Source organism: Antechinus flavipes, chromosome X, assembly GCF_016432865.1.
Source record: "Antechinus flavipes isolate AdamAnt ecotype Samford, QLD, Australia chromosome X, AdamAnt_v2, whole genome shotgun sequence".
In the NCBI taxonomy this organism is placed as follows: Eukaryota; Metazoa; Chordata; class Mammalia; order Dasyuromorphia; family Dasyuridae; genus Antechinus; species Antechinus flavipes.
The window spans coordinates 54,383,294-54,404,312 of record NC_067404.1 but is presented as its reverse complement, the minus strand read 5'-3'; positions in this window follow the sequence as shown (position 1 = coordinate 54,404,312).

Sequence of the window (21,019 nt, the reverse complement as noted above, 5' to 3'; positions counted from 1 at the left end):
CCTTTGTAAAATGATGGCCTAGCCTAAAGGCAAGATCAATGAATTGATACTTAGCTCATTTTTTCACTCTTTTTCTCTTTTCGCCTGAAAGGAGGGAGGGAATTCTCTTTAATCAGAGGATTATGATTAAGTCATTCAGCATGACCTACTAGATAGAAAGTCAGAAAGATCTGGGCTCCATTTTTGCCTTAGACATATCCTGGTTGTGTGACTTAATCTCTCGGGGCTTAAGGCAACTTTCTGAGACTATTAGCTCCAGAGCAGGTACAGACTTACACTGGTGGAGAAAATTGGCTCGCTGGCAGTTCCTGTGAAATCATGACTCCAGTACAAGAAATAAAATGATTAATTTGGGTCCATTTAATCAATGCTTTCCTATTTTATAAGACACTAGACTCAGTGGTCCTTGGAATATGGTGACCATACCTGGTTCCAGTCTCATTTTTCTAGGATGGACCCGATTTTAATAATTTAATTCCCCCCAATAGCTTTTTATTTTTCCAAATCCATGCAAAGACAGTTTTCAACATTTACCTTTGCAAAACCTTGTGTTCCAAATTTTTCTCCCTCCCTCCCTCCCACCCTAGACAGGAAGCCGTCCAATATAAGTTAAACAAGTGCAATTCTTGTAAACATATTTCCATATTCATCATGCCAGATCAAAACCAGATCAAAAGGTGAAAGGGGAAAAAAAACATGAGAAAGAAATAAACAAAGAAGCAAATAACAACAAAAAGGAAAATACTATGCTTTGATCACATTTAGTTTCCCTAGCTCTCTCTCTGGATGGGGATGGCTCTTTCTATCCCAAGTCTATTGGAACTGGCCTGAATTATCTAATTGTTGATGAGAGCCCCGTCCATCAGAGTTGATCATCTCATAGTCTTGCTGTTGCTGTGTACAATGGTCTCCTGGTTCTGCTCATTTCACTTAGCATCAGGTAAGTCTCTCCAAGCCTCTCTGTATTCATCCTGCTGATCATTTCTTACAGAACAATAATATTCCATAATATTCATATACCACAATTTATTCAGCCATTCTCCAGCTGATGGGCATCCATCCAATTTCTAGCCACTCCAAAAAGGGCTGCCTTTGTGGCATTTTTTGCACATATGGGTCCCTTTCCCTCCTTTAAGATCTCTGGGATATAAGCCCAGTAGAAACGCTTCTGGATCAAAGGATATGCACAGTTTGGTAGCCCTTTGGGCGTAGCTCCAAACTGCTCTCCGGAATGGTTGAATCAGTTCACAACTTTACCAACAATGCATTAGTGTCCCAGTTTTCCCACATTCCCCTCAACATTCATCATTATCTTTTCCTGACATCTTAGCCAATCCGAGAAGTGTAAGATGGTATCTCAGAGTTGTCTTAATCTGCATTTCTCTAATCAATAGTGATTTAGAGCATTTTTCATTGAAAGTTTTGTTCATATCTTTTGACCATTTATCAATTGGGTAATAGCTTGTATTCTTATAAATTTTAATCATTTCTCTATATATTTTAGGATATTATATTTATCATAAAATGGATGTAAAATATTTTCTCTAGCTTTCTGCTTCCTTTCTAATTTTGGCTGCATTTGGTTTTGTTTGTACAAACCCCTTTTTAATTTAATGTAATCAAAATTATCCTTAATGGGTCTTTAAAAAAAGATAAATGTTTGAATAGAATCCAAGTTCTTTGTGAGCAGGGCCTGTTTTTGATTTTTTTGTATTTCCAGCACTTAATACAATGCCTGGCACACATAGTAAGAGCTTAATAAATGCATGTTAACTGAGGCTTTGCAAAAGGAGCATCTTTTTGTCAGTTCGTGTGTCCTTATTTCTGGTTTGGAAAATAAGCCACTTTATCTCTGGGAAATGCTGGGCTGTGGGCCAGCACATGATTTGTTGGTTTGGCTCTAAGGAAGGGACGGTTCAAGATTGGTTACAGCTGGACTAGAGTTAAAGGGAGGCCTTGGGGTCGCCTTACAATCTTTCTGATCTCATTCATGGCCTTGATAGTTTCTGATGAATGAGAATGTCATGGGCAGCTGCAACTGGAACAGGGAACCAATACTCAGCTGCCGCCTCGGGCACTGTGAAAAGTGGCACCGATGTCCCCCTAATCTCCTCCCAGCACTGCCCCTTCCGCAATTTTATTCTCCCACCAAACTCTGGAGGAGCACCTTCTAATCTCATTATTTCAGTGCAACCAGAGAGGCTCCATCATGAGGCCCACCAACTGGACTAGCTCTAGCTAGAAACTATTGCACCGGGGGCAAGAGGAACATTGGGGGGGGATGTTTATAGGAGGAGGCAAGCTCCGAGCACTGGGTTGGAATTTACTTCTACAGAGCATCAAGTCACTTCCAATATAAACCAGGAATCATGAATTAGACTCCTAATATGTGCAAGGCATTAGGGGAATAATTACAAAAGGAAAAACTTCCATTCTACTAGGGGGATATCATACATAAATAGGTAAGGACATACATGGTTATGAGAGAGAGAGAGAGAGAGAGAGAGAGAGAGAGAGAGAGAGAGAGAGAGAAAGCATAATTTGAATGATAAGCAAAGGCTCTGGTGGGAGGTGGTGCATAAGCTAGTTTTTAAGAGAGCCAAGAATTCTAAGAAGAATAGAATGAGGAGCAATTATATTCCAGGCATGGGGAACAGCCAGAGCAAAGACACAGAGGTCAGAGATGATGCATCAAACTACTAAAAAGGCCGGTTCAGCTACAAAACTGAATAAATAGAAGGGGATCAAACAGAATAAACCTGCAATGGTAGGCTTGATGTGATCTGTAGAAGTTACACTATGCCCAAAGGGCTATCAACTGTGCATACCCTGTGCTTTGATCCAGCAGTGTTACTACTGGGCCTGTATCCCAAAGAGATCTTAAAGGAGGGAAAGGGACCCACATGTGTAAAATATTTGTGGCAGCCCTCTGTAGTGGCCAGAAACTGGAAACTGAATGGATACCCATCAGCTGGGAATGGCTGAATAAATTGTGGTATATGAATGCTGTGGAATATTATTGTTCTATAATAAATGATCAGCAGATAAATGATTTCAGAGAGGCCTGGAGAGATTTACATGAACTGGTGCTGAGTGAAATGAGCAGAACCAGGAGATCATTGTACACTTCAACAACAAGATTATACGATGATCAATTCTGATGGGCGTGACTCTTTCCAACAATGAGATGATTCAGAGCAGTTCAAATGATCTTGTGATGAAGAGAGCCATTTACACCCAAAGACCTGTGGGAACTGAGTGTGGTTCACAACATAGCATTTTAACTTTTTTGTTGTTGTGTTTTGTTTTCTTTCTCATTTTTTTCCTTTTTGACCTGATTTTTCTTGTGCACCATGATAATTGTGGAAATTGTGGGAATATGTATAAAAGAATTGCACGTTTTAAAAGTGTATTGGATTACTTGCCATCTAGAGGAGAGAGTAGGGGAAAGGGAGGGAGAAAAAATTGGAATACAAGATTTTTCAAGGGTGAAGTTGAAAATTATCTATGCATATGTTTTGAAAATGAAAAGCTTTAGCTAAAAAAAAAGAAGTTCCATCTCAATGCTTGGAGTCTGCCTCGTGCTGGAGCCTCTCTGGTTTCTTCAAAACAGGCTTAAATGCCAAGCTGAGGCCTAAAAGCAATAGGGAGCCATTAAAACTTTTTGAGCATGGGAGTGACATGGTCCAATTTAAGTTTTAAGAACATCCATTTGCCAGCTGTGTGGAGTATCATGGGAAAGAGGAGAAATTGGGACTCCGATTAGGAAGCTGTTGCAACAGCCCAGGCAAAAGGTGATAAGGGTCCAAATTAGAGTGGTAGTCATGTGAGTGAAGAGAGGAGAAAAAGAGGACAGATAACAAAGAGGTAGAAATTACAAGACTTAATGGGCTATAAAGAGTGAAGACCTATGATGTCCTGTGGGGAAACTGAAAGATAGGAGAAGGGGTGGTAAGGAAGATGGTGAAGGAGGAAGATAAAGAGTTTCATTTTGGACATGTTAGACTTAAGATGCATGTGAAACATGCAGATATGCAGATCCGACAATAGGCAATTACCCACATGGGAGTGGAGCTCAGGAGAGGAACAAAACTGGATTTATACCTCTGAGAGTCACTGCAATGTGAAGCAAACCCATAAGAGGTGGTAAGATCACCTTGAGACAGGGTATGTCTATAGAGAGAAGAGAAGGACTAGGGCAAAGCCTTGGGGGAAATCCAGATAACCAGCTAGAACAAGGATAATGATCCAGTGAGTGAGACTGAACAGGTGACAGGTGAAAGGTGAACCGGGAGGGAACAATGTCACAAAAACTGAAGAAAGAAAAAAATATATCAGAAGAGGGAGCTGGTCAAGAATGTCGAAATATTCAGAGAAGTGAAGAAGGATGAGAATCGAAAAAAGATCGTTGGATTGAGTGACTAAGAAATACTTGGTCATCTTAAGAATATCACTTTCAATGGCATGATGATGTTGGAAGCCAGATGATAAAGAGTTGAGAAGTGAGAAGAATAGGAAGTGGCGGCGGTGACTACCAGACTGGTATTTTCTCTGAGTTTGGCTATGGAATGGGCTAGAAGGCGTCCTTTTGGTTAATTATTAAGGCTAACTAGATATTAGTCAGGTCACACTGTGAAAGAGAGAATGGCCCCCATCCTTCTCTATCTTTGTCTTTCTCTTCTCTATCACCATTATTCTTGTCAAGGGAGTAAGCATGTTTTAAGCACTACTACATACGAGGCACTATGCAAAGCACTTTATAAATCTTATCTTGTGTGATCTTCTCATCCCTGACAGGAAGATATAATTATTATCCTCCTTAAACTGAGGCAGACAGGTAACTTGCCTGGGATATCTAAGGCCATATTTGATCTGAGATTTTCCTGATTCCAGGTCCTCTGCATTGTACTATCTAGCTGCCTAAAGAAGGTCTGATTCCAGGCCAGGGCCATAAAAACCAGGACTTTCTGATAGTGGTAGGTGGTAAGGAGTAAGAGATTACTCAACACCAAACCCATGGATGTGAGAAGGGAGGCGATGGCAGACAGGAGTGTATTCTCATAGTGATATGTGATCCCCCTCCAATGTCTAGGTATGAACCCATTTCCTCTTCCATATCTTAGGGAGACAGGTTCCTGGTAGAAAAAACTAAGATTCTCCAGAGGCAGTTTACAATGATAGTCAATCTCCCTTAAAGAGGAGCTGCCCACTACCCCATCCCTTTAGCATACAGATCTAGCCTGTAGTAGTTTAGGTCCTTTCATCTTGATGCCCTCCCCTCTCCTGTGGTCTGAACCGTAGGGTGAGTTCCCAGTTCCTAGCTACTAAGGCCCCATTTTCAAGACCCATTTTCTGGATGACTTTCGTGGGAGACACCCAGAGTGTCGAAGCTTCACCACCCTTGAGAAGAGGAGATGTCCTGGTTCCAATTACTCTAGGTTCTGAGTTCCTGTGGTGAACAAGATTCAGCTTCCACCATCCCTCTCCCTAAACAAACTTCAGCTCTGGCCACCTCGGGAAGCAGCAGAGCTATTAGACTGTCTTCCCAACTTTGCTGGGTGTCAATAGAGTGGGACACCATAGGGTTCAAGTGGGAGGGAAGGGATGAAACTGTTGACACTGAAAGTATAGACCTGGTGTTGGAATATCCCCTCAAACACTAGCTGTGACCCCAGACAAGTCTTTTAATGTGCCTTAGTTTCCCTATCTGCAAAATCCTTTAAAGATTGGATTGGATAACCCACAATCCTTCTTGTTATTCCATTGTGGCCAAAAAGGGGAGGGAGAGATTACAATCTATCTTCTAGAGATATCTCAAGGCAATTGACTGGGAAGAAATAACCAAAGGACTATCACTTGTGGCCTTGAGGCAGATGGAAGTTAGCCAAGGTGGCCTGCAGACAAAAAATAGGGAAGCTGCAATTCCTTGAAAGGGGCTGTAGGGAGTTTGAGAACCCAAAAGGGAGCATTAGAAGAGCTTGGCAGCAAGAGCAGAGGGGATGTGTTGTGGACGGCTGCTTGAGACAGAGAGAGATTAAGCCCAAGGCAGTGCGTTTGGGAAATGGGCTGAGTAGCTGAGTGCCGAAGCCAGGATCCCCACTCTAGAGGGCTTGCTGTGTAGTGGGCCAGCCCCAAGAAAGGCATGGTGCCATAGTATGTGATTACAGAGACCAAGCAGAAGGGTTAGTGACCTAGTTTTCAGGTTATCCCTGCCCCTCTCTTCCCAGCATTTGCCAGTGTAGACTAAACTCCCAGATGTTGTGTAATATAATCTGAATCAGAAAAACAGTGAAACTCAAATCTTGGTGGACAAGGGGGTGAAGGAGGGGCAATGTGGATAATGTGGAGGAATTGGAATCAGGGAAAGTCCTGAATTCGAATCCTGCCTCCCAGATTTACTAAGCATGTGGTCCTGAGCAAGTCCCTTAACCTCTGTCTCAGTGGGTATAACAGCAGCCACCTCCCAGGGTTACTGTGAGAATCAAATGGGAAGATACTTGTAAAGCACTTTGCAAACCTTAAGGAACTATATAAATGTGAATATTATTAAAAATAATAACATATTATTAGTATTATTAACACACATAGAATTTTAAAGTTTCCAAAAATAGATGTCTTTTTGTGGGAATGAAATAAAAATATAAATACACACTACCTGGGTACTATTATTATACTCCTTTAACAAATGAGGAAACAGAGATAAACAGAGCTTAAGCACCTCGCCCCTTGTCTGAGTCAGGATTCCAACTCATGTCTTCCCAGGGGTCACGGTTATCCCCAACTGCCAAGAAGTGCAGGCTGGGGACTCTCTTTGGAAGCTTATGTGTGATCTCTAATGATCTGGAAAAGAAAGTTCCTAACCTCAAAGTCCTTGGCAATGTGGTTTGACTTTAAAAACACTTTATCAGTGCATGTGACATTCGAGAAGATTGATTCCTATTGGGGGCTTCATCCCAAGGACCATGGGGCCCTGCTCGCTGCTCTCTCCTATGTGGGTTGGCGCCCTTAGGAGCCTGGGAGAAGCAACTGCTCTGCTTTCCTATTTGTATGCTGAGCACTTCAAAGCATGTATTTAAATGAATTCATTCCTTCATCCTGGGGAACTCGGCCCTCCCAGCTTCTGCTAGTTGGTTCAGACCTACTCTTTCCTGAGAGGATGTGTTTCCTTTTGAATTCATTGAAGATTGGAACTCCTTAAAGGCAGAGACTGGATTTGCCTTTGTTTAAGGTGGGGGCTGGGAAGCAGACATCAGCATCCTCTGCTGATGCAATATCCCCGGGAGAAGAGGCTGAGGAGCCTGCTCCTAGAAAGGCATGAGAATGTTTGATGGAAACGCCTTGGGGAGGGCCAGAGCACAAGCAGACATTCTCTAACTGGATCCGGTCTGCTAACTCCACGGTGGAGGGGAGCTCTTTAACCATGTGGCCACCACGGTGCAGCATTCAAAAGGCACTCCCTGGTTTACCATAACCAGCCCTTTATTTTTGATTCCCATCTTCCCGGGGAAGCTGGGTGTTGCATACACAACTGAGCCTGGGATCTGGAAGAACTGAGTTAAAATCTCAAGTCAGACACTTCCTATGTGACCCTGGGCAATTCACTTAGCCTGTTTGCCTCGGTTTCCTTATCTGTAAAATGGGCTGGAGAAGAAAATGGCGGACCACTCCAGCCTCTTTACCAAGAAAACCCCAAATTGGGTTCACAGAGAGTTGGACTCGACAACAATGACATCTGAAGCTGACGGGGTCTAGGAATACAACGCTTTTCCCCCTTTATGTCTTTATATTTATTCTTGTTTTTAGGCAAAGTGTTGTACCCTGGCATCCATGACAGCTTTTGAGAAAGCTATTTCAGTAATGATACCCTAAGGTGGAAAAGATCTCCTTTGAGACCCATATGACAGATTCATCCAGCCATGATTTGGAAGTGGACTTGTTGGGGGTAAATGCTAGGTAGAAACTGCCTTAAGCCTGAGCCCATTCTCTCCAGGGGCTGAGACAGTATAGAACAGAGTGTGCTCCCTAGGTGATTGGGGGGGGGGGGAGATGATTATACTTCTATTCTTTTGCTCCCTTTAAAATAGATTTCTATTTGTAAAAAAATAAAAACAAAAACAAACAAAAAACGACCTGGAATTCACGTTCATGGGTTAAATAGAACTGGGGAATTGATCACTAGTGACTAATAGTGGAACTGGACCAGAAGAGGGGCTCGAGCCCTTAGCATTGGAAAAAAGAGATCACCCCCCATAACTAATGCAGAATTTTTTGCATGACTCCATATTTGTAATGGATAGTGTGTTTCTTGCTTTCTCGGTAGGTTGGGCAGAGGAAGAAAATCTGTAACTAAAAATAAAATAAAATTGTAAAAATATATATAAAAAGAGAGAGATGTTGCCCTCTCAGGAGTTACCCCCTAGAACTCTCAGGGGGAGACGTAGCCAGCCCTCCCTGGAAGAGAGTGGTCAGAGAGCTTCTTACGAGTGTCCCTAGCACCTAGTACACAGTAAGCACTTATTAACTAAGTCAGCACTTCAGGGATTTGTCCAAAGAAGATGGAAATCCAAGGAGCTGGATCTTAGGAACTGCCATGTGTGTTGGCGGGGAAAAAACCTATTTTCAGAAGTGTGTATATCCATGGCAGGACTCTATCAGTCTGTCTATGGGTTTAGATAGGTTATAGGAACAAGTTTTGATTGGGAAAAGGGAAGTCGTGTGTGTGTGTGTGTGTGTGTGTGTGTGTGTGTGTGTGTGTGAACTGGTTAGGATATCAGGGTCCCAGTGAGAACTGGCTCCAGACTAGCCAGATTCGTGCCTGAGAGGTTTGAGAGTGCCTCTAATACCAAATGACAGCTCCTGGAGAAGTAGCAGCTTCACACGCAGAGATTTTATCCCATCTACATCCTATATTTTGTCTCTTTGCTCTTCACCTTTTTATTACATGCTTATTATTTTTTATCTTTATTTTTTTTGCTGAGGCAATTGAGGCTAAGTGACTTGCCCAGGGTCTCCCAGTTAGGAAGTGTTAAGTGTCTGAGGTCACATTTGAACTCAGGTCCTCCTGACTTCAGAGCCGGTGCACCATCTAGCTGCCCTGCATACACATTATTTTTAAGCAATATTAACAACATACAGCAAACAAAATTGACCTTACACGTGGGTTGGCTAGATGTCAAGCATTCATTAAGCACCTACTAGGTACCAGCACGGAGTCAGATGCTGAGAATACTGAGACAAAAAACACCCAACATCGTCCCCACCTTCAAAGAACAAACATTCTACCAGGAGTAAACAACACTAAGCAATAAAATGACTTACACATTAAGCATCCTCTATGTGCCAGGTTTGTGGTGATACAAAGAATCTCTGTAGTCATTACATTGTAACAGGGGTTACAACATATAAGATATAGAGAGGAGACTTGGGTAGCTTTAAAGGGAAAGGCACTAGAAACCGGGAGGACCAGGAAAGGAAACCAGGAATTCTAAGAGACACAGGTAAGGAAGGAGGGCGTCCTAGGCATGGGGCACAACCAGTGCAAAAGCCCAGAGATGGAGAGTCCTTTGTGGGAAACAGCAAGAAGGTCAATGTAGCTGAACCATAAAGTACATGAAGAGGTGCTATGTTTAATAAGCCTGGACAGGTAAAAAGATAGATGATGTTTAAAATCCAGCCCATGATTGGGCCAGGCAAGTCATGCAGCTGCCTAAAATGCAACATGGTAGAGAGGGGAGAGAGAGGAGCATTTGATAAAGGCATATATTATTAAATAGAAAAGAAAGTCCCCCAGGGAGGATTTTATTTTTTTCTAAAAGTATATGTGGTAAAGTCTCAAATCATCCTATGAATAAGAGGTAGCACTTTCACAGGAAGGGGGAGATGCAGTTCTTGAGTCTTGCTGAGGGCAAAAAAAGGACTTGTATCTGTCCTGTGACTCTATCACAGATTCTTGTCTTTTTTAGACATCAGCTTCTCTAAAACAGTTTCAAGGTGGTGAATGCTATTGAATATGTATTTCCCAAACTGTGACGGTCTTGGTTCTATTCAACAATGACATGATTCAGGGCAATTCCAAAAGATTTGTGGTGCAGAGAGCCATCTGCACCCCCAGAGGACTATGGGAACTGAATGTGGATCAACGTATAGTATTTTCACCTTTTTGTTTTCAGTTAGCTTATTTTTTTCTTTCTCGTATTGTTTTTTTCCCTTTTGATCTGATTTTTCTTGTGCAGCATGACATGAAAATATGTTTCAAACAGTTGCACATGTTTAACTTATATCAGATTGCTTGTTGTGTGGGGGCAGGAGGAGAAAGGGAGAAAAATTTGGAACACAAGGCTTTGCAAAGGTGAATGATGAAAACTATTTTTGCATGCATTTGGAAAAGAAAATACTATTTTAAAAAACCATCTGTTCTACTGGGAGATCCCATCTCATGGGGGGCCCTGCCCTCACTCTATTTACAGCAGCTTGTCCCCCTTGACTTCAAGGCAACTGAGTAGTTCAAAATCTTAGCCTATAGAGAGAAACGAGGGCAGCTCAATAGGAACACTAGCATCAAGATCTCACCCCCTCTGTCCCATTGTAAAGCTGCTCACCCACTGTGAGCTTTCACTCTTTTCTCAGGCTCTTTCTCCCCAGATCAACATAAAAACATGACAGGCACAATTTACGTTAGGCTGACCTCATTTGTCTTTTCTCCAAAATCCTCTCCCTTTCTAAATTTGTTATTCTTAGTCGACTAACTAAAAACTAGAAACTAATGAAGATGCATCAGGTAGGAAATGCTAGGATAGTGTCCCAGCATACTTTGCACCAATTGTCCTTCCTTAAAGGAAAGCTTCACCCTTGCTGTGCCCTTCCTTTGTAAAGAGATTTCAATTATACAGAGAAGAGTAATAAGGGGATGCATCAGGGATAGAGATTCATTGTTTTCATGGGAAAGTTGGCAATAATTTTGCTCTGCCTCATAGGCTGAAAACATTGATAACTAGCTGAGATGAGAATTAAAGAGGAAGAAATGAGCTGACAGGATGACGGCATGTAAAAAAATTATAATCCATTTTCAACAATTACAACTTATTTCCTGACACAAAACTTAACTTTTCCTAGGTGCTTGAGGGCGACCCAGCTATAAGACAGAGGGAGAAAAAAATGGGGGCTTATCTTGACAAGGAGAGGGTGAAGCCAGAAGAGAGTAGACTCTCCCCTTACAGGGCCACCAAATTTGGGGAGTTCAAAGGAGACCCCCAAAAGGTTGGGGTTCCAGACCAGTCGTGAGGTGTCTCAAAAGAATTTACAGGCTTGGACCCATCTCCAAGTCAAGGGGCAAAGTTTATCATAATAGCAACTCCAAGTGAAGTGGGTTAAGTTCTAAGAATTTAGCTCACAAAACTCAACTTTTAAAATGTGATGGAATATTTTATTGTGCTATTAAAAAATTATGAAAAAGTCTAGAATTTCAGAAAATCCTAGGTTGTACAAACTGATACAGAATGAAGTAAGAAGAAGCAGGAAATATTTCATACGAGATCAACAACATTAGGACAAACAACTTTGAGAAACTTGAGAACTCTCATCAAGGCAATGACCAATCAAGATTCCAGAGAACCAGTGAGAAAGAAGGCTGCCCACCTCCTGATAGATCATGGGCAGAAGATACAGAAAAAAAAAAACAAAAAACAGACATTTATGGACATGATTACTGTGAGGATTTGTTTTTCTTGACTCTGCTATTTATTACAAGATTTTTCTTTTTCTCTGATTTTGATGAAAGCGGGGAAAGGCAGGCAGCCATCGTGGCATTCAAAAAAAGAGATCATTTTAATACTTTTAAAAATGCATAAAAGAAAGCAGAAGGTCAGAGAGAAGTTGAGACAGGCAGGACAATTTGGAAAGTAATGACTGGGATTTTTAAAATATTTTTTAAAAACCAGGGATATGAAATGAAAATTCATGATTTCATACAATGAGTTCTTCCATATGTATGAAAATCCCTTTTTTGGTGTTTTAAGTTCAGAATAAATTTTTAAAATTATAACAAAGAAAATGGTAAGCTAAAACAACTGATACAGGTAACCAGATTGGACAATGTATAATGACTTTTGCCCTCATTGTCCCTCACTTCTGAAATGAAAAGACAAAAGACAGGTTTCATTATCTTTTCTATGAGATCATTATTGTTAAAATAAAATTTTATTTATATCTTTTGCATCGTCCATATTTCCTCTGTATTGCTCTCCTCACTTCTCTAAGAAAGTTATCCTTTATAACTGAAAATGGCAAATTCCTGCCAGCAGCCCAGTGCATATTTTTTAATACAACCTAGGGGAGATAAGAATTGTTTTTACATTTTAAGATAGAGGAAAATTTTATTTAAAAAATTTTAAAAATCCTTAGCTTGCCAGAAGAAAAAATTAAAATTTTCATAAAATTAACTAAGCAACTTATCAAAAAAGGGGTTGATATCACATGCAGTCTCTGATATTCAGGTTTCAATTAAGCAAGGGGATGGTGGTAGGGATGTTTTCATATCATTCCTTTGGGGCCAAGCTTGGTCATTATAATTTTATAGCATACAAGTTCGTTTTCTTCTCCTTCTCATTTACATTGGTGTAGTCAGTTTTCTAGGCTCCACTTCCCTTCGCATCAGCTCATGTAAATCTTTCCATATGTCTCTGCATCATAGCCTTCCTTATAGTGAAGTAGCATTTGATTGTATTCATGTATCACAATTTGTTTAGCTTTCCCCATCCTTTCTAGTTATCATAAAAAGTACTGCTCTATTTTAGTGTATATGGAGATTTGCTATTTCCTCAATCACCTCCTCGGAGTGTGTGATTGATTAGCAATGGAATCTCTGAGTCAAAGAATATGGACTTTTTAGCCACTCTAGCTGTGAAATTTCATCTTGCTTTCCAGAATGATTATACTAATTTCCAGCTTCACCAACAATGCATTAGTGCGCCCATCTTTCCATAACTTCAACAATGACTGTCTGTCCTATGCCATCTTTACCAATTTGCTGAATGTGAATTGAAACCTCAGTATTGTTTCGATTTACCTTTCTCTTTTCATTGGTGATTTGGAGCATTCTTTCATGGGATTGTTAATAGTTTTATAAATCTTCTGAGAGCTATTTATCATAAGGACGCCAGGCGGTGGAGTGGATAGAGTGCTGGACTTGGAGTCAGGAAGATCTCTTTCAAATGCCAACTCAGTTATTTATTAGCTTTTTTTGGTCTTCCTCATTGTTCTCATAATAATAGCATCTACTTCCCAGGGTTAGAATGAGGATCAAATGAGATTATATATAATATATATGCATTTTGCAAATCAAATGCCCTATGTAAATTTGACCACTTTTCTATTTAGGGATGAATGTATTTTTGACTAAAACCATTTACACCTTTTTTTATGCCAGTGAAAATTCCCCAGAATTGAGAGATGGAGTGTTTTGAGTGAGGAACAATAAGGAGACCAGTATCACCAGCTCAGAGAGAACATGGGCAGAATGAGATGAAAGAAGATTGGGGTGGGGGGTGCATTTTGAAGGGCATGGAATGCCAAGCAAGGATTTTATATTTGATCCTGTAGGTGATAGGGAGCCACTGGAGTTTATATAGTAAGGTGAGAGTCAGCCCTGCCCTTAAGGGAAGATCATTTTGGGAGCTGAATGGAGAACGGATTGAAGTAGGTAAGAGGCTGGTCAACAAACAGGCTAGAGCAATAATAGTCCAAGCATGGGATGAGGAGGGTCTACACCATAGGGGTGACATTGTGAGGGCAGAGAAGGAAGCACATATCAGAAAAAATTACGGTGAAATCAACAGGCTTCAGCAATAGATTGGATATGAGGGGGAGAGAATGAGGAGTCAAGTTTGGCTTGTGAGCCATCCAGGATGTGAGCCTGGGTGACTAAGAAAATAATGCTACCCGATAATTGTAGAAATATGTATACATATATTAGGTTTAATATATATTTTAACATGTTTACCGTATATTGGATTATTTGCCATCTAGGGTAAATGGAGGGAAGAAGGAGGGAAAGTTGGAACACAAGGTTTTGCAAGAGTCAATGTTGAAGTATTCATGCATATGTTTTAAAGATAAAAAGCTTTAATAAGAAAAAAAAGAAATTAAGAGTTTAAACTTAAAAAAAGAAAAAGAAAAAGAAAATAATACTACTTCAACAGTAATGGGGAAATTAATCAAATGAAAGGGAAAACGTAAGGACTTTAGTTTGGGACCTGTTGAGTTTAAGATGTCTACAGGATATCCAGTTTGAGACATCCTGACTAGAAATCAGCACAGAGATTGGGACTGGATAAGTAGATGTCAGAATCAGCAATACAGCGATGATAACTGAAGCTGCTGAGATAACCAAGTGAAAACAGAATAGAGGAAAAAGAAAAGTTCCATAACAGAGTCCTAGGGAGCACCATTCCTTAGTAGGACAAAGGTGGAGCAAAGACTGAGAAGAAAAGATCAGATGGGTGGGGGGAGACCAAGAGAGAAGGGAGTCTGGAAGGTGTTAGATGTTAGAGTTAATGATAGAGTGAAGAAGAGGAGAGAAAGTGAAAGCATCTACAATTTAGATGACCCCAAGATGTTTGGCCACAAAAGGCAGGAAACATAAAGGATGATAGTGGGAATGGATGGATTAAATGAGCTTTTTTTTTGAGCTTGGGAGAGACATGGCTGTATTTGTAGGCAGTAGGGAAAGCAGCCAATAGACAAGGAGAGATCAAAGAAAAGTGAGAGTTAAGATAAAGGCACTCTGTTGGAGAAGATGGGATGGAATGGGATCCCCCACGAGCAGAAGGGTGCATGTAGAAGCCTTGGCAAGGAGAGGAGTCACCTCCTGATGTAAGATGGGATAAAGAGAGAGAGTGGCACAAAGCATTTGGATGATGTGAGATCAGGATGGCAAAAGAGGAAACTAGAATTTGGAACAATGCTCAAAGGGCAATAAAACATTAATTCCAGCAATCTTGTTACCAAAAAAAAGAAATAAGAAAAATAAGAAAAAATAAAAGAGAAGAAAAGACCCACATGTGCAAAAATATTTGTGGCAGCCCTTTTTGCAGTGGCAAGAAACTGGAAACTGTGTGGATGCCCATCAGCTGGAGAATTGCTGAATAAGTTATGGTATATGAATGTTATGGAATATTATTGTTCCATAAGAAATGATCAGAAGGATAATGTCAGAAAGGCTTGGAGAGACCTGCATGAACTGATGCTGAGTGAAGTGAGTAGAATCAAGAGAACATTGTACATGGCAACAGCAAGATTATGTGATGATGAATTCTGATGGAACTGGCTCTTTCTAATAATGACAGGATTGAGGCCAGTTCCGATGGACTTGGGATGGAGAGAACCATCTACGCCCAGAGAGAGACAGTGGGAACTGAGGGTGGATCACAACATAGCATTTTCACTCTTTTTGATGTTGTTGGCTTGCATTTTGTTTTCTTATTCATTTTTTCCCTTTTTGATCTGATTTTTTTGTGCAGCAAGAGCACTGTATAAATATGTACAGAAGGATTGTACATGTTTAACATATATTGGATTACTTGCCATCTAGGGGAAGGGATGGGGGGGGAACTTTAAGAACACAACATTTTTCGAGGGTCAGTGTTAAAAAAATTATCCATCTAAATGTTTTGAAAATAAAAAGCTTTAATAAAAAAGTACCACCTAAAATAAAATAAAATTTAAAAAAGATTATGTGATCAATTGATCTTCTCAATAATGCAATGTTTTAAAGTAATTCCAATAGACTTGGGATGGTAAATGCCAATTGCATCCAGAGAGAGAATTATGGAGACTGAATGTGAATCAAAGCACTGTATTTTTACCTTTTTTTTTCTTTCTCGTGTTTTTTCCTTCTCGTTTTGTTTTTCTTGTACAACATGACAAATAGGGAAATATTTAAAAGGATTACAAATATTTAACTTATATCAGATTGCTTGCTATCTTGAGGAGGGGGGAGGTATGAGAGGAAGGGAGAGAAATTTAGAACATAAAATCTCACATGTTAAAAACTGTCTTTTTATGTATCTAGAAAAAAAATACTACTGATAACAATAACAAAAAAAAAAAGAAGAAGAAGACCCTCTAGATGAACAGTGAGAGTGAGAAGCTAACCATTATATTCATCCCTGATGGTGATAGGGAAATTTGGAAGGGGAATTGGTTTTGGGAAAAGATAATGAGTTCTCTTTGGGACATGTTGATTTTGAAATGCCTAGAGAACAGGATATATAATTTGAAATGTCTAACAAGCAACAGAAGATGTGTGATTGAAGCTTAGGAAAGAGATCAGGAGCAGATATCTACTTTGATTTCAATATCAATCTCAATACAGGTATAAGTCTGGAAATAATTTGCATAGAGATAATCACTGAAGCACTTGGAGTTAATGCAACAATCAAATAAGATAGCCCAGAGTGAAAAGAGAAGGGGGTCTAACAAAGCTTTGGGGGATGCTTGCTATAAAACTTAATTTCATTTTATTATTATTATTAAAGCTTTTTATTTTTAAAACATATGCATAGGTAATTTTCAACATTCACCCTTGCAAAACCTTGTGTTCCAAATTTTTTCCCTCTCTTCTCCCACCCCCCAAGATGGAAAATAATTCAATACATGTTAAACATGTGCACTTCTTCTATACAAATTTCCATAATTATTATGCTGCACAAGAAAAATCAGCTCAAAAAGGAAACAAATGAGAGAGAAAACAAAAAGCAAGCAAATACCCAAAAAAGTGAAAATTCTATTTTGTAATCCAGACTCACTTCCCACAGTTCTCTCTCTGGGTGTAGATGGCTCTCTTCATCACTGAACAATTGGAACTGGTTTGAATCATCTCATTGTTGAAAAGAACCATGTCCATCAGAATTGATCATCATATAAACTTCTTGTTGCCGTGTACAATGATCCCCTGGTTCTGCTCATTTCACTTAACATCAGTTCATGTAAGTCTCTGCAGACCTTTCTGAAATCAGCCTGCTGATTGTTTCTTATAGAGCAATATTATTCCATTACATTCATGTACCATAACTTATTCAGCCATTCTCCAACTGATGGATTCTAGTTCCTTGTCCCTCCAAAAAGGGCCACCATAAACATTTTTGCACATGTGGGTCCTTTTCCCTTTTTGATGAGTTCTTTGGGATACAGGCCCAGTAGAGACACACAGTTTGATAGCCCTTTGGGCATAGTAGAACTTAATTTCTTGAAAAAATATTACAGCTGACCCAAAGAGCCCAGAGATGTATAACAGATATAATAAGTAGACTGCCACATATAGAGTGTTCCAAAGTCTTACTATAGTCAAGCTTTAATAATTTTGGGTACAGCCCTTCTTAGCAATAATGACTTGTACAAAAGAATTAATGTAAAATGTTTCACCCAGGCGGTTTATGATCGGAAAAAGAGATGGGCCAGTCAGGTCAAGCAAGAGAACTGGCAAACTAAATATTGTCCTAGGGCTCACATCATTATTTTTTTAAAACTGGGATACTGTCAACAGAAAAAGACTCAAACGCTTTGGGTAGATCTTTGATGGAGGATTTGTGGAAGAACACTTCCCAGGCTGAGGAGGTAGGGGACAGGTTTCATTCTTCATAATGGAAAGGAATAGGCACATCACTGAAATCATAAATATCCTGAAGGGTTGATTGCTTTAAGACTTCTTGAGTGTTAAGATACTGGTACTTAAAAATTACACCGTTCCATGGTTGAGGCCCCACACTTCAAGTAGATTAAAGAAGTCTGTTGGCTCTGAAAACAGTGATGGCATTCTTGTGCTCCTATGCATGGAAATGGAGCTGTAATTAATTTCAGCTCTGCCAGGAAAATATTGCAGGGAATTGCTCCCGTTTGCCTCTGAAGCCTAAAACCCTCCAAATTCTAAAAGACAAAAGATTTTTTAAAGCCAAGTCCTAAATAAAACTGGAGCAAAAGAGTTTGTCGATTTTAGAGTGGAAAGGGGACTCGGAGGCCTTCATGTTACAGAAGTGGAAACTGAGGCCCAAGGAGGAGAAGTGAAGTACCCAAGTTCAGACTAGAGCTGGAAGGGCCTTCAGAGGCCAGCTAGTTCTACCACCTCATTTTGGAGATGAAAAATCAGCAAACCTGCCAAGTTTTAACAGTCTGACCAATAAAAAGGGCAGCCAATAATCCCATTACAGAGCCTAGCCTGCCCTCTGAATTCACAGATTGTCAGAAACTCTCATAGATGGATCAGAGCACCTTGTTCCCTTTCCTTCTCTTTAATCTCCATCCCCAATTCAGAAACAATTTCATCTGACCAAAGATACAGTGAAAATGGATTCTAGATTTGGAATCCCACTACAGGCAGCCTGACAGTAAAGATACTTTTTGGAATTTCGACGACAGTCATTTCAAAATACTGTTTGGTTGCTCCTATAGGCCTCCAAAATAAATAGCTTTAAAATACCCATAACTGGGTCAATGGTAATTGAGTGAATCGAGCCAATAAACCCTCCAGTGAAAGTATACACATCACAGAGGATTAGGAAGTCCAAGATAAAGAGACATCTTCAGGATAATATCTTAAAAAATAAAATTAAGGGATGAGAGAAGGATGTGCTGGGAGAAAGGGAAAGGGAGAGGTGGAATGGTATAACAAAATGAATAGTCATACAGATATCTATATGTAAAATAAATGTATGAAATTATATATAATTAATATTATTTTTGTTATATGTCCTAGCCAATTCTTTAGCATTATACATTTCAGAACAGATGCCAATCTGCCTTGATAGAAGAACTTACTTCCTGGGGAAATATCCTCTACCAATGAAATCCCAGATGCCATTTTTAAAAATGCAAAAATAGAGCTAATTAAAAGAGATAAGGAAGGAAACTACATCCTAGTAAAAGGTACCATAGATAATGAAATAATATCAATACTAAACATATATGCACCAAGTGATATAGCATCCAAATCCCTAGAGGAGAAGTTAAGAGAGCTGCAAGAAGAATTAAAAGAGCAAAACTATACTAGTGGGGATCTCAAACTTGCTCTCTCAGAACTAGATAAATTGAACCACGTAATAAATAAGAAAGAAGTTAAGGAAGTAAATAGAATTCTAGAAAAGTTAGGTATGAAATCAAAAACTGAATGGAAACAAAGAAATATACTTTTTCTTGGCAGAACATGGAACCTATATTAGGGCATAAAACCCTCAAAATCAAATGCAGAAAGGCAGAAATAGTAAATGCATTTTTTTCAGATGATGACACAATAAAAATTAGATGCAATAAAAGACCAGGGGAAAATAGATAAAAAATTAATTGGAAACTAAATAATCTAATCCTAAAGAATGAGTGGGTGAAACAACAAATCATAGACACAATCAATAATTTCATCCAAGAGAATGAGACAACATACCAAAATTAGTGGGATGCAGCCAAAGCCGTTATTAGGGGAGATTTTATGTCTCTGGATGCTTATTTGCATAAAATAGAGAAAAGAGAAGATCAATGAATTGGGCTTGCAACTAAAAAAGCTAGAAAAAGAACAAATTAAAAACCTCCAATTAAATACCAAATTTGAAATTCTGAAATTAAAATAGATTAATAAAATTGAAAGTAAGAAAACTATTGAATTAATAAATAAAACTAAGAGTTGTTTCTATGAAAAAACCAACAAAATAGATAAATCTTAAATTAATTTGATTAGAAAAAGGAAAGAAGAAAATCAAATTGTGAGTCTCAAAAGTGAAAAGGGAGAACTTGCCACCAATGAAGAGGAAATTAAAGCAATAACTAGGAGCTATTTTGCCCAACTCTATGTCAATAAATCTGATAATCTAAGTGAAATGGAGGAACACCTACAAAAATATAGCTTGCCCAGACTAACAGAAGAGGAAATAAATTAAATAGTCCCATTTTAGAAAAAAGAAATTGAACAAGCTATTAATCAACTCCCTAAGAAAAAATCTCTAGGGCCAGATGGATTTACATGTGAATTCTACCAAACATTTAAAGAATGATTAATTCCAATATTATGCAAAGTATTTGAAAAAATAGGGAAAGAAGGAATCCTACCAAATTCCTTTTATGACACAGATATAGTGCTGATACTGAAACAAGGTAAGGTCAAAACAAAGAAAACATTTCTTTAATGAATGTTGATGCCAAAATCTTAAATAAAATATTAGCAAAGAGATTACAGAAAATCATCCCCAGGATAATACAACATGACCAAGTAGGATTTATACCAGGAATGCAGGGCTGGTTCAATATTAGGAAAACTATTAGCATAATCTACTATATGAATAACAAAACTCACAGAAATCATATTATTATCTCAATAGAGGCAGAAAAAGCATTTGATAAAATCCAACACCCATTCCTATTAAAAACATTAGAGAGTATAGGAATAAATGGATGTTTCCTTAAAATGATCAGTAGCGTCTATTTAAAACCAGCAGCAAGCATCATATGTAATGGGAACAAACTAGAACCATTTCCAGTACGATCAGGGATGAAACAAGGTTACCCACTATCACCATTATTATTCACTATTGTATTAGAAATATTAGATTTATCAATAAGTGAAGAAAAAAGATTAAAGAAATTAGAGTAGCTCATGAGGAAGCAATGTTATCACTCTTTGCAGATCATATGATGGTATACTTAAGAGAACCCTAGACAATCAACTAGACACTACTAGAAACAATTCACAACTTCAACAAAGTTGCAGGATACAAAATAATTCCACATAAATCATAATCATTTTTATATGTTACCAACAAAGTCCAACAGCAAGAGATACAAAGAGAAATTCCATTTAATATAACTTCTGATGATATAAAATATTTGGGAGTCTATCTCCCAAGGGAAAGTCAGGAACTATAAGAACACAACTACAGAACATTTTACCCACAAATAAAGCCAGATCTAATCTCTTGGAAAAAACATCAAGTGCTCATGGGTAGGCTGAGCTAATATAATAAAAATGACGATACTACCTAAATTA